Source organism: Choloepus didactylus, chromosome 2 (genome assembly GCF_015220235.1).
Source record: "Choloepus didactylus isolate mChoDid1 chromosome 2, mChoDid1.pri, whole genome shotgun sequence".
In the NCBI taxonomy this organism is placed as follows: Eukaryota; Metazoa; Chordata; class Mammalia; order Pilosa; family Megalonychidae; genus Choloepus; species Choloepus didactylus.
The window spans coordinates 99,099,940-99,125,189 of NC_051308.1; the positions used below are offsets into that span (position 1 = coordinate 99,099,940).

The window sequence follows — 25,250 nt, forward strand, 5'->3', positions numbered from 1 at the left end:
GAAAAGGCGGAGGACGAATTTCTTTCCTCCTCGTGCTCGTGCACAAATTGCCTCCTCCTATTCTCAGATGTATTTGTCCACGCCCTTTCCCAGTGCCTTTGTGGTCACCTTTCCAACATCTCCCAATTAGTTAATACTTCTTGAAATGAGTTTGCAAAGCAGTGGTTGCAGAGCGCATTAATAATTTATCTCCAGCAGAGCCACCGTAGCTTGGTTCTAAGCGCTCAGCGGAAAAGGCGAGGCACGGGCCCGTGTGGCGCGTGCGCGGAGGTAGGAAGTCCTTGGAGCCCAGCCGTGGCGCGGTTGGACATGGTGAGCTCCCACAGCACGTGTCTGGGTGCGGGAGGCACTCAGTGTCTCAGTTTACTGCAGTCACTAAGCTAAAGGATTTTTAGGGATGTTTGGGCCAGTAAGTTTACCTAATTAATAATATTGTTGTTAGTCAGTTTTGCTGAGATCCTGAAACGAGCCCTGCCAGCGTGGTGGGCCGCACCCTTCCTCGCCCACACGTCCTCTTGCTCGCGGGCTCGCGTAGTCTGGCGGCCACAGGGCGACGCTGGCTCGAAGACTCACAGAACTTTGATACTGAACACATTATCCAGTTTTCCCTTCGTAGCTCGCCACAGGGTCGGGTTGGAAGGTGTGAGCTCTTGGGTGAGGCCTGCAGGCTGTTGCTGGGTCTCGAAGGAATATTAGTGCTGTGTACTCAGAGGAGGGAGCCAACCGCGGAAGGCACAGAACTTGTCGATTTTTACGTGTTCTAAGTGCGCCCCCCACCGCTTTCCTACCGACACCCCACATCCTCCCCTAGCGTCTCTTCTGTAGGGAACAACCCCTTCTATGAGAGAGTGCTTGAAAACCGAATGATTCCGGATCTGGGTGTTGGAAGGCTGGACTCTAGATCTTAGAAGGCTTCAGGTGGGGTGTCTGTTACTTTTTATTGGGTTGACATAGTCACACATCTGTAGTAATTTGGGGGCTCATAATGCCTTTATTATTATTGTTTCAGCAATCTCCAGCCATCCTCACTTGCGTAAAATTGTTTTCTCCTTCCCTCCTTAATATATGAAGGCCTTTTTTTTTTTTTTTTTTTTTTAGGGTTTCTGGCATGTTGGGCATGGAGTTGTCGTCTTGATTGAACACTGAAGGGCAGCAAGTAGGAAAGTGTGTCTGCATTATTGAAGGCGGTTTTGTTTGTTCTGTATACGAAAAGGCATCCTGAAGTGTAAAGGGTACTGAAGCATCAGGACAGAATTCCATCCTTTCCTCTCCCAGTTATCCATGTGTGACCACAAACAAGTACTTAATCACTCAGGACCTTCTTTTAAAAACTCACATTACAAAAGCAATATATATGTTTTTTTAATTGTAGAAATGTTGGAAAATACAGAGAAGACAGAAGGAAAAAAAATTTACCCAAAATGGAATCATACTGAATTTGTTAGCTGTTTGGTAGTCTCTGCACACATCATAAATTGTAAAACATTTTCCTTGTCATTTCTTGAACAGTTCTTTCTGCAACATTTATAATAATTGTACCCAATTTCATAGTATGGACATCCCGATCCTCTCTTGTTGGAGTTAGCTTGTTTTCAATTATTTATTATTGCAAACTGTGTACAACCATGTAGATAAATCTGTATGCATGCTCATGATTATTTCTTTTGGCTAAATTCCTTGAAAGAGGAGTTTCTGGGTCATAGAACATATGTTTTTAAATCCTTTGATATCTACTAAGAAGATGCATTCTAGAAAAAGATTTATAATTCTCTCCAACATTGGATATTGCATATCATTTTCCTTCATAACCAAATAGAAATAAGACCTTTCTCACAAGGTTATTGTGAAGTTCAAATGAAGTAAAGACAGAGTGTTACACAAAAGTTCTGAATTGCTCTTGTCATAGAATAATATATTTTGCAAGTCTTTTTACAAAAATATTAATTATGGTGTGGGACACTTTGACGCAGAGGTTTCTCTGTCCTTACTTCCCTCTCTGTTAATTCCTTTTCCATTTACAATTTGGCTTCTACTTCCAACTCTCTTCTCAAACTGTTCTCTCCAAGCAAACCATTTGCCTTGTAAACTCTATCTTTGTGTTCTCAAACACTGCTCTCTCCTGATTCTTTTCTTTTTGCTCTTTTACCAATTCTTCTACTACCTGCCTCTTAAATGTGTTCAAGGTTTTCTCGAAGGCACTATTTTCTTCTCATTTTTCTCTTCTCTGAGTTTCACATATGACTTTCTCTTGCTGATTGCATCCACTTCTGTGAGTGTTTGGCTGTCTAGAATCCAAACTCCTTTCATTTGGGGGGTGTGGGGAATCCCTAAATATTTGTATGTTCTTAGAAGGTAGTACCTACTCCCATATACAAGTTAAAGGGCCAATTTGCCCTCTTCCCAGTTCAGAGGAGCTAAGGGAGTAGGCACATGCCTTCATATTTGCCAATTAGATGCTCCCTCCCAGGTCTCTGACCCTTGAGGGAATGAATGGTGACATTTGTGGGCAGACCAGATCTTGCTGAGAGACTTTTCTGGCTACTCCATTAAAAATTGCAGGCTCCTTCTCAAGATGCTCCTTATCCACCTGCTGTCACAGTCATCCTTTAAAGCAGCTTTTTTTTTTTTCTATGACTGACCATGTGGCTGACCAGTGCCATTAAGATGAAGTTCAAACTCTCTAACATGGCATTTCAAGATCTTAACAGTCTAACCTCAAGAAAACAAGAACTTTTACTTGCTTTATTTTGTATCACCTGACATTTTTAATTAGTTAATCTATTGTCTGGCTCTCCCACTCAAATGTAAATTACACGACGGTGAGGAGATCATCTATCTGTTCACTGATGTATCTTCAGTACTCTGAAGTGCCTGGCATAGAACAGACTGTCCATTGAATGAATGAATTACTAGTTCCTGTTGCCTGGCCCTCTGAGATCCCTGGGTTCCTGGCCTTTTTACAAAGCTTGTTCCTGTACTACTGCTGACTCTGTGAGCTCTTGATAGCATTCAAGAATTCTGTTCAGCAAGTTAGCCAGGGTTGATTTCAGTTTCATGCAGAACACCTGCTATATTATATAGACTTCTCAATCACAAGATGTCCAAAACTGCATTCATTCCCTTTCCCATCAAACCTTCATGTATTTCAGCAAAGAACATCATCTGACTAATCACCTTAACTAGAAACTTGGCATCAATCCTCTTCCTTCACTTCTTGGACTTTTAATCAGATAGTCCTGGAATGGAATTACAGCACAACCTTTTACTTAGCTGCCTGGCCCTAAGAGAAATTATGTAACTTCTCTTACTTTGCCTGTTTATCTTCAAAATTAGTATACTAATACCCATTCTGCTTGGCTGATGTGAAGACATCACAGAGTCTGGGCCTACTGTTGGCCCTTACTGTTATCAATTATTGATGGCACCTGTAGTCTCCTTTCTAGTCCCTCTATCCTACTAGTTCAGGCTGTAGGTTTTTTCTGATCTGGACAATTATAGTAACTTTTTTATAGTTTCCATTTCAAAATTCATCATCCACCTGTCATCACAGTCATCTTTTAAAGCAGCTTTTTTTTTTCCTATGGCTGACCAGTGCCATTAGGATGAAGTCCAAACTTTCTAACATGGCATTTCAAGACCTTAACAGTCTAACCTCAAGCTACTTTTCCAGAACCCTCTCATTTAACATTAATTTAATAGTATTTATTAAATGCCTACTAGATGGCAGGCACTAATGGAGCTTAGATTTTAAAAGAGGAACATGTCAGTAAGAACAAGAAATCATAGCATGTGATTGTGATTTCAACCTGAGGCTTTAAGAGGCATGGCAAATTTTTGTCACCTCTTTTGTGCTTCTGCCACCCACCTTGAAAAGAGCATGTTCCAGGAAGCCATTGCTTTTTCACTCTGAGTCCCAGAATGAGATGAATGGATTGGAGACCCAAAACTGATCTGCAGCCTGGAGTCAGCTTATCCTAACACAGCCAAGGTCAGCTGAGCCTAGCACAGTTATAGCCAGCCTGCAGACTTATGTGTGAGGCATAAATATTTGCTGTAACTCACTGAGAGTTTGGGGCTGTTTGTTATTTTGGTAAAACTGGAATAATGCAGAGATGGAACTAACAGGCCTTGTTTATGGGCTGAATGTGTGGAGTAAGGAAAAGAAAAGGAAACAAGGTTTCTGTCTTGAATAATAGAATGGAGAAAAATGATAATTACCAAGATAGAAATGATTGGTGGGATAAAGGGATTTGGGTAGGAAAGTCAAGTTCAGTTTTGGATATCTATGATAGGTCAACTGCTGTTGAACAAATAACTTCAAAATAACGAGTTCAGTGGATGATATTTTATATATTGATTCATGAATCCAAGCTCTTTCTACTTTGTGACTCTGCCCTGCTCTAGGGCTTCAGTCCACTGCTGGCTCCTCTGAATCCGACCAATAATTGAGGAAATGATGATATGGAAGATTGTGTAGGGGAGTTTTTTATAGCCCAGCCAAGAAATAGCTTACATCATTTCTGTCCTCCTTTAGCTATCCAGAACTGAGTCCCATGGCCATACCTACCCAGAAGGGATGCTAGGAAATACTAGCTGCGTGCTCAAGATGAAAAGGATCGGGTGAAAAAAATTAGTCTCTGCTGTTGCATCTTATGTTTTGATGCCTCTTTGACTTCCAGGAGGAGATAGAGATTTGCTGGTGAAATATGAGCCTGGCTGTCAGGCTAGATCTGAACTTGAGACACACATTTTGAAATTATGAATATTTGGGTGTTATTTTAAATCACATATTTGAAAATGTAGAGAACAGAATGCGGCTCAGGATAGAGATCTCTACTTTTGGGCTCCCCAACATTTAGAAGTTGGTAAAAGAAGAAGAGCTAGCAAAATAAACCAAGAGGGATCTAACATAAAATAAGAGAAAGGATGAGAGAGAGGGCAATATTACAAATATCAGATGGAGGAAGGAGTAGTCCATTGCTAAATGTTGCTGAAAGATCAAGTGAGATTTGAAAGAAAAGTGACATTAACAGCAGTTTCAGAGGAGCAATTGGGAAGAAGGCCAGATTGAAGGTAGATTGAAGAATGAATTGGAGGGAGGAAGTAGAGATGAGTATGTAGATAATTCTTTGAGAGTTTGCTTCTGAAGAGAAGAAGAATAAGGCAGCAACAGGAAGGCAGTGGGTGGCCTAAATAATGGAGTAAAGAGAGATTTTGATGACGTCAGAAGTGGTATAACTGAAGGAGCAAGATCCTTGGGAAGGCAAGAGAAGATGGGAGTAGAGAAGTGGAAGGACTAGTTATTGAGAAGAGAAATACTTCTCCCACAGTAATAGGAGGGGAGACAAAAAAACGGGAGGGTGTGAATGCTATTAGCATTAAGGAAGTATACTTAATCCCTGCTCCTTAGGTTTTCTTCGAGGTCATGGGAGCTCAACTGCTATACCTCCTGTTTTTTTTCTTCTCCCTTAATAATGCTGTTCTCAGGGTGGTGAATGACTTACCTGATTGATGAATCTGGGAAGAATGAACTGAGTATGCTAGACTCAACTTCACCCTTCTACTTCCTGGGAAAAAAGCTGCCCATGAGGGTCATACATTCATCAAGTCATATAAATAAATGTGAAAGGCTTCCCTTTCCATCTTGCCATGAGTGGGGAGAGCCAGCCCAGTAGGATTGGATTGGAATTGGAGGTATCCATATGAATTTCAGCTCTGTCTGCTGAAAGGATAATGACCCCCCAGTAGCAAGCACATACCTAGCACCCTGATCTTGATTTCTAAATACCATTCCCCACTATAAGAAACCAGGGCTCCTTGGAAAAATGGCTGATTCCCAGGACAGCCCTGGAAAATCTTGTGCTAAAAAGCAAGAATGTGCCAAGAAAAATGTGGTATTAATATAAATAAAGACATAAATGAATTATAATTGATTAAATAAAAAAGGAATCTGAGTCCATACTGATAACAGATAGATAAATAATATATAAATACATACAAATGTATATACATAGGGGGTATATGGGAGTTCTCCATAGTATTCTTATAAATTTCCTTTGAGTTTGAAATTATTTCAGAATAAAAAGTTAAAAAAATATTGTTGCTCAGGCCAACTTTGGAGGCATCCTTGATTCTTCCTGGCAAGTCTATCATTATACGTCCAAAATACATCCAGCATCTGACCCCTTCTCACTACCTTCACCCTAACAACACCAGGGTCCAAGCTACTATGATTCCTCACTTGGATTATTGCAATAGCCTTCTTAACAGTATTATTTGATTCTATTCTGGCCCAACTACAGTCTATTCCTAAAAAAATATCCAGAGTGATCCATTTAAAACATGTGGGGTCACTGCTGCACAAAGCCCAGCTTTCCATTTCACCCAGAGGAAAAGCCTAGTCCTTAGGAAGACCTTATATAATGTAGCACATTACCCCTCTTACTGCCCCAATTCTGTTTCCGGTCATCTTGGCCTCCTTAAAAACCGCAGGAATGCTCCATACTGTTCTCTATGCTTGAAGTTCATCCTCTAATTCTCTGAAAGCAGGGCCAGCTAGCTCCATAATTTGTTGGGCCCAGTGCAAAATAAAATAAAAATGTGAAGCCTCTTTAAAAATTACTAGGAATTTCAAGATGGTGATAGCAGAGCCTCAAACCAAGCATGAGGCCCTTCTGACCGTGGAGCCCTGTGTGAAAGTCGGAAAGTCTCCCTCCCTCAACTCCTTCAGGAGTTTGTTCAAAAGTCACCTTCTCATTGACTCCTCCTTCCCTGAGCACACATTTTTTAACATGCAGTTTTCTTGAGATACATTCATATGCCAGATAATCATCGAAAGTGTACAATAGTAGTTCACTGTCTCATCATATACTTGTGTATTCATCACCACAATCGATTTTTGAGCATTTTCATTACTCCAAAAAAATAAGATAAAAAAAAAAGAACACCTAAAACAGCCCATACCCCTTATTCCTCCTGTTATTTATTTTTTTTTGTCTTTATTCTATTACTCATCTGCCCATTCACTGGATAAAGGGAATGTCAGTTGCAAGGTTTTCACAATGACACAGTCACACTGTAAAAGCTATATATATAAAGCTTCAAGACTCAAGGCTACTGGGTTGCAGTTCAACAGTTTCAGGTATTTCCTTCCAGCTATTCTGTTCACTAAAAACTAAAAAGGGATATCTATATAATGCATTAGAATAACCTCCAGAATGACCTCTTGACTCTATTTGAAATCTCTCAGCCACTGAAACTTAATTTTGTTTCATTTCTCTTCCCCCTTTTGGTCCAAGAAGGCTTTCTTAATCCCGTGATGCCAGGGCCAGGCTCATCCCCAGGAGTCATGTCCCACGTTGCCAGGGAGATTTACACCCCTGGGAGTCATATCCCACATAGGGGGGAGGGCAGTGAGTTTAATTGCAGAGTTGGCTTAGAGAGAGACAGGCCATATCTGAGCAACAAAAGAGGTTCTGTAGGGGTAACTCTTAGGCATAATCATAAGTAGATTAACTTCTCCTTTGCAGGAATAGATTTCATAAGGGCAAGCCCCAAGATCAAGGGCTTGGCCTATTAAATTGTAGCCCCCAATGCTTATGAGAATATCAGTAACTCCCCAGGAGGGGAAGTTGAGTATTTCCATATTTTCCCCTAGTCCCTCAAGGCGGCTTTGCAAATACATTTTTATTCTCTGCTCAGATTACTTTGGGATATATCAGGACATCACACTAATCTGTGCAAACCAACCAGATCTCACTCCCTATTCAAGGTTCCATGTAATTATGGTGTTCAAATAAACTGACCATGCACGTTAAATTGGATAGAGTGCTACAGAAAATACAAATTTTGCACCAAATAAACATCTCTTCCTTTTGACCACACATTTTTAAAATTAAATTCAGTTTTATTGAAATATATTCACATACCATACAATCATCCATGGTGTACAATCAACTGTTCACAGTACCATCATAGTCATGCATTCATCACTCCAATCTATTTTTGAACATTTTCCTTACATCAGAAAGAATCAGAATAAAAATAAAAAACAAAAGTAAAAAAGAACACCCAAATCACCCCCCCATCCCACCCTATTTTTCATTTCGTTTTTGTCCCTGCTTTTCTACTCATCCATCCATACACTGGATAAAGGGAGTGGGATCCACAAGGTTTTCACAATCACACTGTCATCTCTTGTAAGCTACCTTGTTATACAATCGTCTCCAAGAGTCAAGGCTACTGGGTTGGAGTTTGGTAGTTTCAGGTATGTACTTCTAGCTATTCCAATATATTAAAACCTAAGAGTTGTTATCTTTATAGTGCATAAGAATATCCACCAGAGTGACCTCTCGACTCCATTTGAAATCTCTCAGCCACTGAAACTTTATTTTGTTTCATTTCACATCCCCCTTTTGGTCAAGATGTTCTCAATCTCATGATGCCAGGTCCAGATTCATCCCCGGGAGTCATATCCTGACCCCTGGGAGTCAGTTGACCACACATTTTAAAACTGGTACATACCTGCCCACGTAGAATCCTCATATATCCCTTACTGTTTTCTCTTCCTCTTCCTCTTTAGCATTTATCACTATGGTGGACTGAATTATGTACCCCAATTTAGACATGTTCTTGATCTTGATCTGCATTCCTATGGGTGTGAACCCTTTGTAATTAGGATCTCTTGAAGATGTTACTTCAGTTAAGGTGTGGCCCAACTGAATGAGGTTGAATCTTTTTTTTTTATTTTTTTAAATTTTATTTTATTTTGAAATAAATTCAAAGTTACATGAATAGTTGCAAAAACAATACTAGCCCCATACACAGAATTCCATCATACCTTGACCCCTCTCCCCCAATAGCTTAATCCACCAACTTTAACATGCTGTCACATCATTATTTCTTTCCCTCCCTATCTGTCATTCATCATATATTTCTCTGTCTTCTGAATATATGAGAGTTAGCTGCACGCATCCTTGAACATCCACTATAATTCACGTATGTACTCCCCAAGAACAAGAACATTCTTTTATGTAACTCCATTAAGCCCAGCTAAGAAGTATATGAGATTTAACAATGATACAATGCTTACATTCTATATTTCCTTTTCCTTGTGTCTAAACTGTGTCCCTTCAAGTCACCTGTCTTCCACCCTCCAGTCCTATTCAAGTTCATCCTTAGCATTCAATTGTCGTCTAGTTAGACTGTCTTTTTTTTTTTTTTTCTTTTTTCAATTGTGGAAACATATATACAGCCTAAATCTTCCCATTCCACCCCTTTCCTAGCCTTCCATTAGTGGGATTAATCACATTTAGAATGATGTTATGCTCTTTCCCACCATCCATTACTAGAAATTTCCCTTCACCTCAAACAGCAACCCTACACTCCTTTCTTAACTTCCCAATGCCCCTTCCCCCATTTCTCTTAATCCAGACTCTACTTTTCATCTCTATGGTTATGTTCTCTGATAATTTCTTTGTATTTACTGCGGGGCTTAAAATTAACCCCTTAAATCCCTATCAATCTTGTTTTTCTTTGATACCACCTTCACTTCAATAGGGCACATAAACTATTCCTGTACTCCTTCATTCTCCCACCTTTATATAGTTGTCTAAAATTACATATTTTACATTGAGTTCCAAAACCATTGATTTGTCCTTAGAGTTTGTGTATTTTTTATCATGTAGGAAGTAAATAGTGGAGTTATAGTTAAAAAATTATTGACTTTTATTTGTATTCCATTGTGTTTGGAGAATGTTCTTTGAGTATATTCAATTTTTTTTTTTTTTTTTTTTCAAATTTCTTGAGGCTTGTTTTTATGTCTCAGCTTATGGTCCCTTCTGGAGAAAGATCTGTGATCACTAGAGAAAAATGAGTGTCCTGGTGATTTGGGATGTAAGGTACTATATATGTCTGTTAAAATTCTCTGTATCTCTTTCTCCTTTCTTTGTCTCTCTGTTGGTAGGGCTCCCTCTAGAATCTGAAGTAGGGCAGGTCTTTTATTGGCAAAGTCTCTCAGCATTTGTTTGTCTGTGAAAAATTTAAGCTCTCCCTCAAATTTGAAGGAGAGTTTTGCTGGATAAAGTATTTTTGGGTGGAAATTTTTCTCTCTCAGAATTTTAAATATGTCATGCCACTGCCTTCTTGCCTCCATAGTGGCCACTGAGTAGTTGCTACTGTCTTGTATTGTTTCCTTTGTATGTGGTGAATTGCTTTTCTCTTGCTGCTTTCAGAACTTGCTCCTTCTCTTCAGTATTTGAGAGTCTGATCAGAATATGTCTTGGGGTGGGTTTATTTGGACTTATTCTATTTGGAGTTCGCTGGGCATTTATGTTTTGTGTGTTTATATTGTGTAGAAGGTTGGGGAAGTTGTCCCCAACAATTTCTTTGAATACTCTTTCTAGACCTTTACCCTTCTCTTCCCCTTCTGGGACACCAATGAGTCTTAAATTTGGACGTTTTATTTTATCTGTTGTACCTCTGAGATCCATTGCGATTTTTTCAGTTTTTTTCTCCATTCTTTTTTTTGTTCTTTCATTTTCTGTTCTGTGGATTTCTAGGACACTGAGATGTTGTTCAGCTTCCTCTAGTCTTTTTTTTTTTTTTTAATCATCATTTTATTGAGATATATTCACATACCACGCAGTCATACAAAACAAATCGTACTTTCGATTGTTTACAGTACCATTACATAGTTGTACATTCATCACCTAAATCAATCCCTGACACCTTCATTAGCACATACACACAAATAACAAGAGTAATAGAGTGAAAAAGAGCAATTGAAGTAAAAAAGAACACTGGGTACCTTTGTCTGTTTGTTTCCTTCCCCTATTTTTCTACTCATCCATCCATAAACTAGACAAAGTGGAGTGTGGTCCTTATGGCTTTCCCAATCCCATTGTCACCCCTCATAAGCTACATTTTTATACAACTGTCTTCGAGATTCATGGGTTCTGGGTTGTAGTTTGATAGTTTCAGATATCTACCACCAGCTACCCCAATTCTTTAGAACCTAAAAAGGGTTGTCTAAAGTGTGCGTAAGACTGCCCACCAGAGTGACCTCTCGGCTCGTTTTGGAATCTCTCTGCCACTGAAGCTTATTTCATTTCCTTTCACATCCCCCTTTTGGTCAAGAAGATGTTCTCCGTCCCACGATGCCGGGTCTACATTCCTCCCCGGGAGTCATATTCTACGTTGCCAGGGAGATTCACTCCCCTGGGTGTCTGATCCCACGTAGGGGGGAGGGCAGTGATTTCACCTTTCAAGTTGGCTTAGCCAGAGAGACAGGGCCACATCTGAGCAACAAAGAGGCATTCAGGGGGAGACTCTTAGGCACAAATATAGGGAGGCCTAGCCTCTCCTTTGCAGCAACCGTCTTCCCAAGGGTAAAACTTATGGTAGAGGGCTCAACCCATCAAACCACCAGTCCCCTATGTCTGTGGTCATGTTAGCAACCATGGAGGTGGGGTAGGCGAATACCCCTGCATTCTCCACAGGCTCCTCAAGGGGGCACTACATCTTTTTTTTTTTTCCTTGTTTTTCTTTCTTTTTTTCTTTTTTTTTTAAAACTTTCCCTTCTTTTTTAAATCAACTGTATGAAAAAAAAAAGTTAAAAAGAAAACAAACATACAATAAAAGAACATTTCAAAGAGACCATAACAAGGGAGTAAGAAAAAGACAACTAACCTAAGATAACTGCTTAACTTCCAACATGTTCCTACTTTACCCCAAGAAAGTTACATAATATAGCAACATTTCTGTGAACTTGTTCCTACTATATCCATCAGAAATTAACAGACCATAGTCATTCCTGGGCATCCCCAGAACGTTAAATAGCTTATCTGTTCTTCTTGGATTATTTTTCCCCCTTCCTTAATTGCTCTCTACTGCTAGTTCCCCTACATTCTACATTATAAACCATTTGTTTTACATTTTTCAAAGTTGACATTAGTGGTAGCATATAATATTTCTCTTTTTGTGCCTGGCTTATTTCACTCAGCATTATGTCTTCAAGGTTCATCCATGTTGTCATATGTTTCACGAGATCGTTCCTTCTTACTGCCGTGTAGTATTCCATCGTGTGTATATACCACATTTTATTTATCCACTCATCTGTTGAAGGACATTTGGGTTGTTTCCATCTCTTGGCAATTGTGAATAATGCTGCTATGAACATTGGCGTGCAGATATCTGTTCGTGTCACTGCTTTCCTATCTTCCGGGTATATACCGAGAAGTGCAATCGCTGGATCGAATGGTAGCTCTATATCTAGTTTTCTAAGGAACTGCCAGACTGACTTCCAGAGTGGCTGAACCATTATACAGTCCTACCAACAATGAATAAGAGTTCCAATTTCTCCACATCCCCTCCAGCATTTGTAGTTTCCTGTTTGTTTAATGGCAGCCATTCTAACCGGTGTTAGATGGTATCACATTGTGGTTTTAATTTGCATCTCTCTAATAGCTAGTGAAGCTGAACATTTTTTCATGTGTTTCTTGGCCATTTGTATTTCCTCTTCAGAGAACTGTCTTTTCATATCTTTTGCCCATTTTATAATTGGGCTGTCTGTACTATTGTCATTGAGTTGTAGGATTTCTTTGTATATGCAAGATATCAGTCTTTTTGTCAGATGCATGGTTTCCAAAAATTTTTTCCCATTGAGTTGGCTGCCTCTTTACCTTTTTGAGAAATTCCTTTGAGGTGCAGAAACTTCTAAGCTTGAGGAGTTCCCGTTTATCTATTTTCTCTTTTGTTGCTTGTGCTTTGGGTGTAAAGTCTAGGAAGTGGCCACCTAATACAAGGTCTTGAAGATGTTTTCCTACATTATCTTCTAGGAGTTTTATGGTACTTTCTTTTATATTGAGATCTTTGGTCCATTTTGAGTTAATTTTTGTGTAGGGGGTGAGGTAGGGGTCCTCTTTCATTCTTTTGGATATGGATATCCAACTCTCCCAGCCCCATTTGTTGAAAAGACCATTATGGCTCAGTTCAGTGACTTTGGGGGCCTTATCAAAGATCAGTTGGCCATAGATCTGAGGGTCTATCTCTGAATTCTCAATTCGATTCCATTGATCTATATGTCTATCTTTGTGCCAGTACCATGCTGTTTTGGCAACTGTGGCTTTATAATAAGCTTCAAAGTCAGGGAGTGTAAGTCCTCCCACTTCGTTTTTCTTTTTTAGAGTGTCTTTAGCAATTCGAGGCATCTTCCCTTTCCAAATAAATTTGATAACTAGCTTTTCCAAGTCTGCAAAGTAGGTTGTTGGAATTTTGATTGGGATTGCATTGAATCTGTAGATGAGTTTGGGTAGAATTGACATCTTAATGACATTTATCCTTCCTATCCATGAACATGGAATATTTTTCCATCTTTTCAGGTCCCCTTCTATTTCTTTTAGTAGAGTTATGTAGTTTTCTTTGTATAGGTCTTTTACATCTTTGGTTAAGTTTATTCCTAGCTACTTGATTTTTTTAGTTGCTATTGAAAACGGTATCTTTTTCTTGAGTGTCTCTTCAGTTTGTTCATTTCTAGCATATAGAAACATTACTGACTTATGTGCATTAATCTTGTATCCCACTACTTTGCTAAATTTGTTTATTAGCTCTAGTAGGTGTATCGTTGATTTCTCAGGGTTTTCTAGATATAAGATCATACCATCCGCAAACAAGGACAGTTTTACTTCTTCTTTTCCAATTTGGATGCCTTTTATTTCTTTGTCTTGCCGGATTGCCCTGGCTAGCACTTCCAGCACAATGTTGAATAACAGTGGTGACAGCGGGCATCCTTGTCTTGTTCCTGATCTTAGAGGGAAGGCTTTCAGTCTCTCACCATTGAGTACTATGCTGGCTGTGGGTTTTTCATATATGCTCTTTATCATGTTGAGGAATTTTCCTTCAATTCCTACCTTTTGAAGTGTTTTTATCAAAAAGGGATGTTGGATTTTGTCAAATGCTTTTTCAGCATCTATTGAGGTGATCAATTGATTTTTCCCTTTCGAGTTTTTAATGTGTTGTAATACATTGATTGTTTTTCTTATGTTGAACCATCCTTGCATGCCTGGAATGAACCCCACTTGGTCATGGTGTATGATTTTTTTAATGTGTCTTTGGATTCGATTTGCAAGTATTTTGTTGAGGATTTTTGCATCTATATTCATTAGGGAGATTGGCCGGTAGTTTTCCTTTTTTGTAGCATCTTTGCCTGGTTTTGGTATTAGATTGATGTTAGCTTCATAAAATGAGTTAGGTAGTGTTCCATTTTCTTCAATGTTTTGAAAGAGTTTGAGTAAGATTGGTGTCAGTTCTTTCTGGAAAGTTTGGTAGAATTCCCCTGTGAAGCCATCTGGCCCTGGGCATTTATTTGTGGGAAGATTTTTGATGACTGATTGGATCTCTTTGCTTGTGATGGGTTGGTTGAGGTCTTCTATTTCTTCTCCGGTCAGTCTAGGTTGTTCATATGTTTCCAGGAAATTGTCCATTTCTTCTACATTATCCAGTTTGTTGCCATACAGTTGTTCATAATATCCTCTTATAATTTTTTTTTCACATTTGGGGAGATTTTTTATATATTTTTGTAATTTTCTTATGTTTGAAATCATATTAAAAGCTTAAAAAATCTTCCAATACACAGATGAATTTCCCCCTGACAATGAATTCTCTTCCAGACTTGTATTCTGCTCCCTCCTGATCTTAACCCTTCATTCCTACAGATATTAATCTGTTTCTGCTGTTACATTTTCACTAGGCCTTGTAATTTTTTTGATAATGTTTCTTTCTTTCTGGACCACGTCTTGCATTAAGTTGAACCACAAGAAATTATCCTGATTAAATGGTTCAATTTTATTCACATATATGCAAACACTATACAGTCCATCAAAATGTATAATCAGTGGCTCACAGTGTCATCACATAGTTGTGCATTATTTACCACAATCAATTTTAGATCATTTTTGTTACTCCAAAAAAAGAAACTCCAAAACATCTCATACCCCATTTACCCCCCTATTATTGACCCCTAGCTTTAGTGTTGTACATTTTTTCTGTTGATGAAAGAATATTAAGATATTACTATTCACTTTAGCCCATAGTTTGCAATATGAGCATTTTTCCCATATGCGACTCTATTATTAACTCTTTGTAATAGTGTCATACATTTTGTTCTAGTTCATGAAAGAACTTTTTAAATATTTGTACTGTTAATCACAGTAATTGTCCACCACAAGACACAGTGTTATATGGTCCCATGTTTTCACCTTTAGCTGTCCTTCCAGTGACATATATGACTCTAAACTGTCTCTTTCAACCACATTCACAGAAAATTCACCACTGTTACTTATCCTCACAACAATATGCTACCATCACCTCCATACATCCCCAAACATTTAAATTCAACTGAGTTAAAAATTCTGCAAATATGAAGAAACACTCCCCATGGTCTAACCTCATTCTATTTCCTGGTAATCTGTATTCTAGATTTTGTGTCTATGAGTTTACATACTGTAATTAGTTATATTTGTGAGGTCATACAATATTTGTCCTTCAATGTCTGACTTATTTCACTCAACATAATATAAATGAGGTTCCTCCATGCTCTTGCATGCCTCAGGACTTCATTCCTTCTTACTGCTGAATAATATTCCATCATATGTATATACTGTATTTTGTTTATCCAGTCATCAGTTGATGGACACTTGGATTGTTTCCATATTTTGGCAATTATGAATAAGGCCACTATGAACATCAGTGTGCAAATGTCTGTTCGTGTCCCTTCTTTCAGTTCTTCTGGGTATATATTGAGTAGTGGGATTGCCAGATCTGAAGGCAGCTCTATGCGTAGCTTTCTGAGGAACTGCAGAACTGTCTTCCACAGTGGCTGTACCATTTTAGATTTCCACCAGCAGTGAATAAGTGTTCCTATTTCTCCACATCCTCTCCAAATCTTGTAGTTTTCTGTTTCTTTAAATAGTAGCCATCCTTGATGGTGTGAAATGATATCTCACTGTGATTTTGATTTGCATTTCCCTAATAGCTGGTGAAGATGAATATCTTTTCATGTACTTTTTAGCCATTTGTATTTCTTGTTTGGAAAAATGTCTATTCTATTCTTGTGTTTTGTCCATTTTTAATTGGGTTATTTGTCTTTATTTTTTAGTAGTAGGATTTCTTTATATATTCTGGATATCAAACCCTTATCAGATATGTGGTTTCCAAATATTTTCTCCCATTGGGTCAGCTGCCTTTTCACCCTTTTGACAAAGTTCTTTGAAGCACAGAGTATTCAATTTTGAGGATGTCCCATATATCTACTTTTTCTTTCATTGCATGTGTTTTAGGTGTAAGGTCTCAGAAACTACCACCTATCAATAGATATTGCAGATGTTTTCCAACATTTTCTACTAGGAGTTTTACAGTACTGGCTCTTATATTTAGGTCTTTTATCCATTTTCAGTTAATTTTTGAAGACTGTGTGAGAAAGGGGTTCTCCTTCATTCTTTTGGGTATGGATATTCAGTTCTCCCAGCACCATTTATTGAAGAGACTGCTCTATTCCAGTTGAGTGGACCAGGGCAACTTATCAAAAATCAGTTGACCAGGGAGAGGAGCTGGGAGAGCCGGAGGGGTGCCTTGGACTGGGTCTGAAGGGGACTATCTGTTTCTTTTTTGGCTCAGTGGAGAAAGCCCCAGTCATTTTCAGTTTCCAGGGCTGTGACTCTCATAATTTTTTTAATTTCTTCAGGATCTGCAGTTATGTCACCTTTTTCATTCATTATTTTGTTAATATGGGTCTTCTCTCTTTTTGATTTTGTCAGTCTAGCTAGGGGCTTGTCAATCTTGTTGATCTTCTCAAAGAACCAACTTTTGGTAATATTTATCCTCTCTATTGTTTTTTTGTTCTCTATGTCATTTATTTCTGCTTTAATCCTTGTTATTTCTTTTCTTCTACTTGGTTTAGGATTGGTTTGCTGTTCATTTTCTAGCTTCTTCAGTTGATCCATTAGTTCTTTGATTTTGGCTCTTTCTTCCTTTTTAATATATGCGTTTAGTGCTATAAATTTCCCCCTTAGCACTGCTTTTGCTGCATCCCATAGGTTTTGGTATGTTGTGTTCTCATTTTCATTCGTCTCTATATATTTAGCAATTTCTCTTGCTATTTCTTCTTTAACCCACTGATTGTTTAGGAGTGTGTTGTTTAACCTCCAGGTATTTGTGAATTTTCTAAGTCTCTGATGGTTATTGACTTCTAATTGTATTCCATTGTGGTCAGAGAATGTGCTCTGAATAATTTCAATCTTTTTAAATTTATTGAGGCTTGTTTTATGTCCCAGCATATGATCTATTCTGGAGAAAGTTCCGTGAGCACTAGAAAAGTATGTGTATCCTGGTGATTTGGGATGTAATGTCCTGTATATGTCTGTTAAATCTAATTCATTTATCAGATTGTTTAGGTTTTCAATTTCCTTATTGGTCTTCTGTCTGGTTGATCTATCTATAGGAGAGAGTGATGTGTTGAAGTCTCCCACAATTATTGTGGAAACATCAATTGCTTCCTTTAGTTTTGCCAGTGTTTCTCTCATGTATTTTGTGGCACCTTGATTGGGTGCATAGACATTTACGATTGTGATTTCTTCTTGCTGAATTGCCCCTTTTATTAGTATGTAGTGGCCTTCTTTGTCTCTCAAAACATCCCTGCATTTGAAGTCTATTTTATCTGAGATTAATATTGCTACACCTGCTTTCTTTTGGCTGTAGCTTGCATGAAATATTTTTTTCCATCCTTTCACTTTCAGTTTCTTTGTGTCCCTGTGTCTAAGATGAGTCTCTTGTATGCAACATATTGATGGTTCATTTTTTTTGATCCATTCTGCGAATCTATATCTTTTAATTGGGGAGTTTAATCCATTTACATTCAACGTTATAACCGTGAAGGCATTTCTTGAATCAGCCATCTTATCCTTTGGTTTATGTTTGCCATATTTTTCCCTCTCTCTATTAATATCCTTTATTGTACCCATACCGAATCTCTTTAGTACTGAACCTTTCTCCAAGTCTCTCTGTCCTTTCTTTGTTTCTCTGTCTGTAGGGCTCTCTTTAGTATCTCCAGTAGGGCAGGTCTCGTGTTAGCAAATTCTCTCAGCATTTGTTTGTCTGTGAAAAATTTAAGCTCTCCCTCAAATTTGAAGGAGAGCTTTGCTGGATAAAGTATTCTTGGCTGGAAATTTTTCTCACTCAGAATTTTAAATATATCGTGCCACTGCCTTCTCGCCTCCATGGTGGCAGCTGAGTAGTCACTACTTAGTCTTATGCTGTTTCCTTTGTATGTGGTGAATTGCTTTTCTCTTGCTGCTTTCAGAACTTGCTCCTTCTCTTCTGTGTTTGACAGTGTGATCAGTATATGTCTCGGAGTGGGTTTATTTGGATTTATTCTATTTGGAGTTCACTGAGCATTTATGATTTGTGTATTTATGTTGTTTTGAAGATTTGGGAAGTTTTCCCCAACAATTTCTTTGAATACTCTTCCTAGACCTTTACCCTTTTCTTCCCCTTCTGGGACACCAATGAGTCTTATATTTGGACGTTTCATATTATCTATCATATCCCTGAGGTCCATTTCGATTTTTTCAGTTTTTTTCCCCATTCTTTCTTTTATGCTTTCATTTTCCATTGTGTCATCTTCCAGGTCACTGATTCGTTGTTCAACTTCCTCTAGTCTTGTACTATGAGTGTCCAGAATCTTTTTAATTTGGTCAACAGTTTCTTTAATTTCCATAAGATCATCCATTTTTTTATTTACTCTTGCAATTTCTTCTTTATGCTCTTCTAGAGTCTTCTTGATTTCCTTTATATCCCGTACTATGGTCTCATTGTTCATCTTTAGTTCTTTGAGTAGCTGCTCTAGGTGCTGTGTCTCTTCTGTTCTTTTGATTTGGGTGCTTGGGCTTGGGTTATCCATATCGTCTGGTTTTTTCATATGCTTTATAATTTTCTGTTGTTTTTGGCCTCGTGGCATTTGCTGAACTTGATAGGGTTCTTTTAGGATTTGTAGACCTATTGAAGTCCTTATCTCTAATTTATCAGATCTACAGCTTCGTGGAGTACACTTTCTCTAACTAACCAGCAGGTGGCGTCCACGAGCCACCTGTCCTCCACAAGCCAGTTCTCCCCTGCTTAGCCTTTTTGGTGAGTGGGGGAGTGAGTCTTGTGGGGCCCAATTGGTGTACCAAGCTTGCGTGTGTAGTTGGTGTTGCCTGCCCTGTATGTGGGGCGTGTTTCTGGGCAGTCGGGGAGGGGGGGTGGCCCTAACAATCAAATCTCCCTGGTGATCCTAGAATTTTAAAGCTGCTGCAATAGTCTAATCCTTCAGTTCAGTCCTGCCACAGTTTGTCTCTGCCACTGACCCACAAGTCCTTGGTATTGGCATATGGCTCCTGAGACGTGCAAGTGGGCCCCTCTTCCAGGCTGTGCACCCCGGGTCCTCTGTTGAGGGATGACTGCTATGTCACAGGTGAGTGCCGTCCCCCCAGGGCAGTTCTGGGCTGCTGGGCTGTGTAGGGAGGCTCCCAGTCTGCTGAAATGATGGCTGAATGGGGCTTTGTTAATTCACACTGCTCTACCTTCCCAACTCTGGGACAATCAGCTGAGGTTGCAGGGAAGGCTAATGTCCACGCCCAGTTTTGTGGTGTGTGCCTGTTATTTGAAGCACTTCCGTCACACTGGGTTGTCTGGGGCAGCTCTGGGCTATGGGGCTGGCGATGGGCAGGAGTGTTTCCTGTCCACCAGGATGGTGGCTGTGAGTGGACACCCCCCTTTTCTTGGGAAGTTGTGGTGTTTAGTGAATTTTCTCAGCCACTGGATTATTGCCTTTTGTCTCAGAGCTCTCTTAGTTCTGCTCTTGACTTGACGTGCCCAAATTGCAAGTCTTTGAAGCTTTCTGTATTGGGCTTCTTAGAGTAATTGTTTTAGAAAAAGAAAAAAGGATTTAAAAAAAAAAAAAAAGGGCCCTCCTCAGAGATCTAATGGGTTATTGAAATGCTAATAGACAAAGCAACCAGGGCCATTAAGGAAAGGTCCACAGGGCAGAGAGATCAGCTTTTCTTCGGGATTTCCATATGCGCCTCAAGGCCTGAGCTCCGCCCTTCCCCTTTCTGTGTTCACCAGAACTCCAAAAATCCTCTGCTTTTATTTTGGAGTTTTTCGTGTTGTTTGTTTTCTATGCCTGTCTCCTCTCTGCTGGGCTGGCTGCTCTCAGATTCTCTGGTGTCTGGTCTCCGTCTATCTATGGTTGGAGTTTGGATCAGCAGAATGAGTTTCCGATAAGGGCTGCCACTGCAGTTCTCCTTTCTCCTTCCCGGAGCTGACAGCCCCTCCTCCCACGGGACTGAGCCTGGCAGGGAGGGGCGCGGGTCCCCTGGCCGCAAAAACTTACAGATTTCGCTGATCTCAGCAGTTCGACATTTTCATGAGTGTTGTATGAAGTATGCCCAAAGTCAGATTGCTCTGTGGTGTCCAGTCCACGCAGTTCCTGGCTTTCTACCTACTTTCCTGGAGGAGTAACTAAAATATACAGCTCACCAGTCTGCCATCTTGCCCCGCCTCCTCCTCTAGTCTTGAATTGTGAGTATCTAGAGTCTTTTTGATTTGGCCAACAGTTTCTTTTATTTCCATAAGATCTTCTATTTTTTTATTTACTCTTGCAATGTCTTCTTTATGCTCTTCTAGGGTCTTTTTTATGGCGCTTATATGCTGGGCCATGGTGCTCTTGATGGCCTTTAAATCCTTTGCCATGTTTTCGTTCTTTGATTGTACCTCTTTAATTAAGTTTGCGAGGAATAACGTTTCTTCCGAAATCTTGATTTGTGTGTTTGGAGCTGGATTCTCCATATCATCTGGTTTTATCATATGCATTAACATTTTCTGTTGTTTTTGGCCTCTTGGCATTTGTTTTGCTTGATAGGGTTCTTAAAGGATATCGATCTAATTTTTCAGAGACACAGCTTGGTGACATGCACTTTCTCTAGGTAACCAGCAGATGGTGTCTGTGAGCCACCTATATCCCTCCAGTCAGTAGTGTGGGAAAATGATTCTTGTATGTTCAGTTTGAGAGCTCAGCCTGGGCGCGCCGCTGGAGTCGCCCGCCCTGAATGTGGGGCGCGCGCACAGGTGGTCAGGGAGGAGGGGCAGCTCTCTCTCGGTGTCCCATAAACCACCAGACTTGGAGTAGCGCCTCTGGGTTCTCTGAGAGATCCCCCCTCCCAGCCGCGATCCTCCCTCAGCTGAGAGAAAATGCCGTGCTACATCATCAGTGTGGGCCGTCCCTCTAGGGAAGCCCTGGGCCGCTTGGCTGTGCCGCGGGGCTCTCAGCCAGCCTCAGAATGCAGATTGTGTGAGGCCGTCTCCACTGCAACTCCTTGTGGGCTGAGAGCAGCCGAGGTTTTCTCCACAGAGAGAGGGTGAAAGACAGAATATTTCCCCCGATTCTCCCAAGGTCAGCCATCACCAAAAGCCTCTGTCTGCTTGTTGAGAATTTGCTGTCTGTATTGAGCTGTTATCAGTAAAACCTCACTTGGGGCTGGGCTGAGAAAGTGCACGGCGCGGCTTCCGTGAGGGAGGGGCTCCCGGCTCTAGGTTCTCGGCTCTCAGCGCAGGTCCGCAATTTTACTTACAGATTTTATGCTGTGATCTCAGGGATTCCTCCCAATTCATGTCGGTGGATGTTGAGTGTACAGTCACATTTGTCTCCACGCTACCATTCCAGGTTATTTACTGGTTTTTTGTTCATTTATGAATTGTTCTGGGGGAGACTAGGTCTTCCACCTCTTTCTATGCCGCCATCTTCCCAGAATGCTCTGAGGTTGAGTCTTAATCCAAATTACTGGAGTCCTTTATAAGCAGAAGAAATTCAGACAGAGAGAGGGAGAGCAATGAGGAGGAGCTGGAAGCTGAAAGTGAATGGAACATGGAAGACAAAAGAGAGGTCATCTCCATGTGATAGGAAAGTCAAGGATTCCAAGGATTGCTGGTTAGCCAGAACATTACCAGTCCTGGGAGGAAGTAAGGCCTCTAGCCTATGAAACCATGAGTCAATAAATTCTTGTTGTTTAATCCAAAGCCAGTTTGTGTTATTTATGGTAGCAACCTAGCAAAATTAAGACAGTGGGGTGCTACTATTGCAAATAAGTAAAAATGTGGAAATGGCTTTGAAATGGGGTACTGGGTAGATGCTGGGAGAATTGTGAGGTGCTTGGTAGTAAAAGGCTAGATTGCTTTGAGAGACTGTCGATAGAAATATGGATGTTAAAGGTAGTTCCAATGAGGCCTTAGAGGGAAATGATGAATGTGTTATTGGAAACTGGAGGAAAGGCTATCTGTGTTATAAAGTAGCAGATAACTTGGCTGAATTATGTCCTAGTGTTGAATTGACAGTGGGACTTGTAAGTAATGAACTTGAGTCGGTTTCCAAGCTAAATGTGGAAAGGCACTGCCTGATTTCTGCTTGCAGCTTATAGTAAAATGCAAAAGGAAAGGGATATACTGAGAACTAAACTCTTAACCACAAAGGAACCAGCAGTTGATAATTTGGAGAATTCTCAGCCTATCCAGATAGAGTACCCAGGGATTAGGCCTGAAGCAGCTCTATCAGGGCCCTCCCTGAGCTTCTGGGAAGCTCCTGTGAAAAGTCCTTTAGTCAGATCATTTGGATTGTTTGGACCTCCTCGAACTGCAATCAAAGCCAACAAGGTTTTTGTGAAATTTGATGAACAGAATGCCAGATTGGACCGAAAGGGACAGAGAAGGGACAAATTGAAGGAAGAATGAATTCCAGGACATAATCATGGAAGTAGAGGTCTGAAATGAAAAGATCTCCTTGGGCCAAGAGAGATCTTCATGTGTGGAAAGGGCCAGTCTGCCCCAGCTTGCTCCTTATCTCCTTTGCTTGCTTTAGTTCTCTTCATAGCACTTAATACCTAATATTTTGTTACAGTGTATTCACTTACTATTTTTCTCTTCCATTATAATATAATATCCCTGTAGGAAGATATTTCTTCCTTATATTCCTAGGGCCTAGAGCAGCTGCAGCATTTGGTACTTGTCCAATAAATATTTGTTTAATAAATGAATGAATGAGTGTCTGAGCAAGCCTGTTGTGGTTTGCTGAGTTGTTTGAATCTGCTTCAGGTATGAGAGGGAGTGGAGTCTTAGTTCACTCCTGCCTCCTCAGATGCTGAGATGTTTCTCAGCATTGTCTCTGCAGCAAAGATCTGCCTTTCTCAGCTTTGACCCGACACATCCTCCGACACTCTCCTATCAAGTTCCCTAGTCCCAGAGCAAAAGACACCCAGAAGGAGGAACAGTAGGACCGGGCCAAACATTTCAGAGCTTTGATGACCTTTGCTTAACTTCCCTGCTTAAGCATTCAGGTTTAAAGTTGTGTTTGAAAGAAGTAATGCATACAGAATAAACTATATTCATACTCAATAGTGTCTCAAATGGCGTCATACTAAATTGTTGGCGTCATACTAAGTAGCGTATCAGTTGGCATCATACTAAATTGTATATCAAATGGCATATACTTGCAAGTAATGTCACATCATATTTAATGGATGTTATTTACACTGTTGTATGGAGGCAACCACTTGTAATTCCCTTCAAAAACAAACAAAATCTATACACACATGCATCCTATCTACCATCTGTGTATCTGTCCATTTACCTGTCTGTGCATCTATGTATCTATAAATCTATGTATCTATATATTATCTATATATTATCTATCTTATATTTCTGTGTATTTATCTGTCTCCCTGTGTATTCTATGTATCTGTATACTCATCTATCTACTTACTTTTCTGTCTGTCTATTTAACATCTATCTATATCTTGGTCTATCTCTCTATGCATCTATCTATATTGGTATCTATCTAGATATCTATATATTGATGTATTTATTGAACTGTCTTTGTATCTATCATCTACGTATTTGTGAATCATATCTATCTAATCTATCTTCATCTACCTATCACCTATTTATATGTCATCATCTGTGTAACTATTATCTATTTTTGTATCTATCTAAATGTATCTACTGTCCATCTGTGTATGTATGTGTATATTTGTGTGTCCATATCTCTATCATCTATTTATGCATCATTTTAATTTACACAAAAGAGCTTTTATACACATTTTGGCACTTGGATTCTTGCACTTAATGCATCTTGGAGACCTTCTACATGAACACTTAAAGAGCTACCTCATTCTCTTCTTTAATGGTGGCATTGTAATCTTAAAAGGAGTTCCTCATAATATATTTAGTATTTCTTTTGTCCTTATTTTATTGGGCTATGTAACATATATAAAGTGCTTACATATACACATGCACACATACATATACACACATACACCATTTAAATACCACCCAGGTCAAGAAATAGAACATTGCTACCACCCTAAAGGCCTCCAGTGGGCTCTTACTCAGTTACAACCTTATCCCTATCAACTAGACATCACTCTGTTCTGACTTTTATTATAATAATTCCTGCCGAGGGCTGGTCTAACCCTCAGCAACGGTCAGGGTCCTGATAGGGGAGCTGGAGTCGGCGAAGAAACAAGACAGACACTTTGTTGTGTCTGGGTACGAAGATGAAATCTCCGACCAAGCAGAGCATCAGAGCTTTATTTTTATAATTTTCTGTAACATACACACTAGCATTTAGGCATGCAATACTAGAATAGTTTGGCTCAATTTCAGACATTATTTATTCTTACACAGTGATCAATGGGCTAGCAGGGACAGATTCCTTGAAGCGTAGCAAGACACAGTGTTCAGGCACAGGCATAGCAGTTCCTATTATTGAGTACCAAGCAATCTATAACTATTTTTTTGTGTTCATGTTTTAGAGTCTGTTAATCATTACCTTTTTGTTTCTTCTAACTAACTCTTTCAAACCTACTTATCTCTTCTAGCTAACTCTTTCAAAGCTTGGAAAGGGGGATTTTGAGCAGAAAGGGTGACCAATTGTCTTCTAAGAAAGGAGCAGGTATTTTCACTACGCTGACGCTAATGCAGGGTAAGCTGCTGGCTCATTAATGTAGCTAGGTGTGGGAGCATTCCACCACCACAGAGCCCAAAAGACACCAAATGAGAAAAAGAAGCAGTATGAGTATAAGAAACAGCAGCAAGAAACAAATTCCTTTTAGGCAGGAGTCATAGGTGCCACTCGACGCTCTGCCTTGCGGAATGGTCACCACGACATG

The 25,250-nt window shown here is 39.7% G+C and overlaps 1 long non-coding RNA gene across 2 annotated transcripts in view; it reads left to right on the forward strand.

Moving 5' to 3' along the window:
• The first annotated feature begins 17 nt into the window (after positions 1-17).
• Positions 18-25,250, forward strand: part of LOC119526412 — a 188,340-nt gene continuing 163,107 nt past the window's right edge. For both annotated transcript variants that reach the window (XR_005215177.1, XR_005215178.1), the window contains exons 1-2: positions 18-409; positions 1,099-1,164. This is a non-coding gene — a long non-coding RNA (uncharacterized LOC119526412). The remainder of the gene's footprint in view (positions 410-1,098; positions 1,165-25,250) is intronic.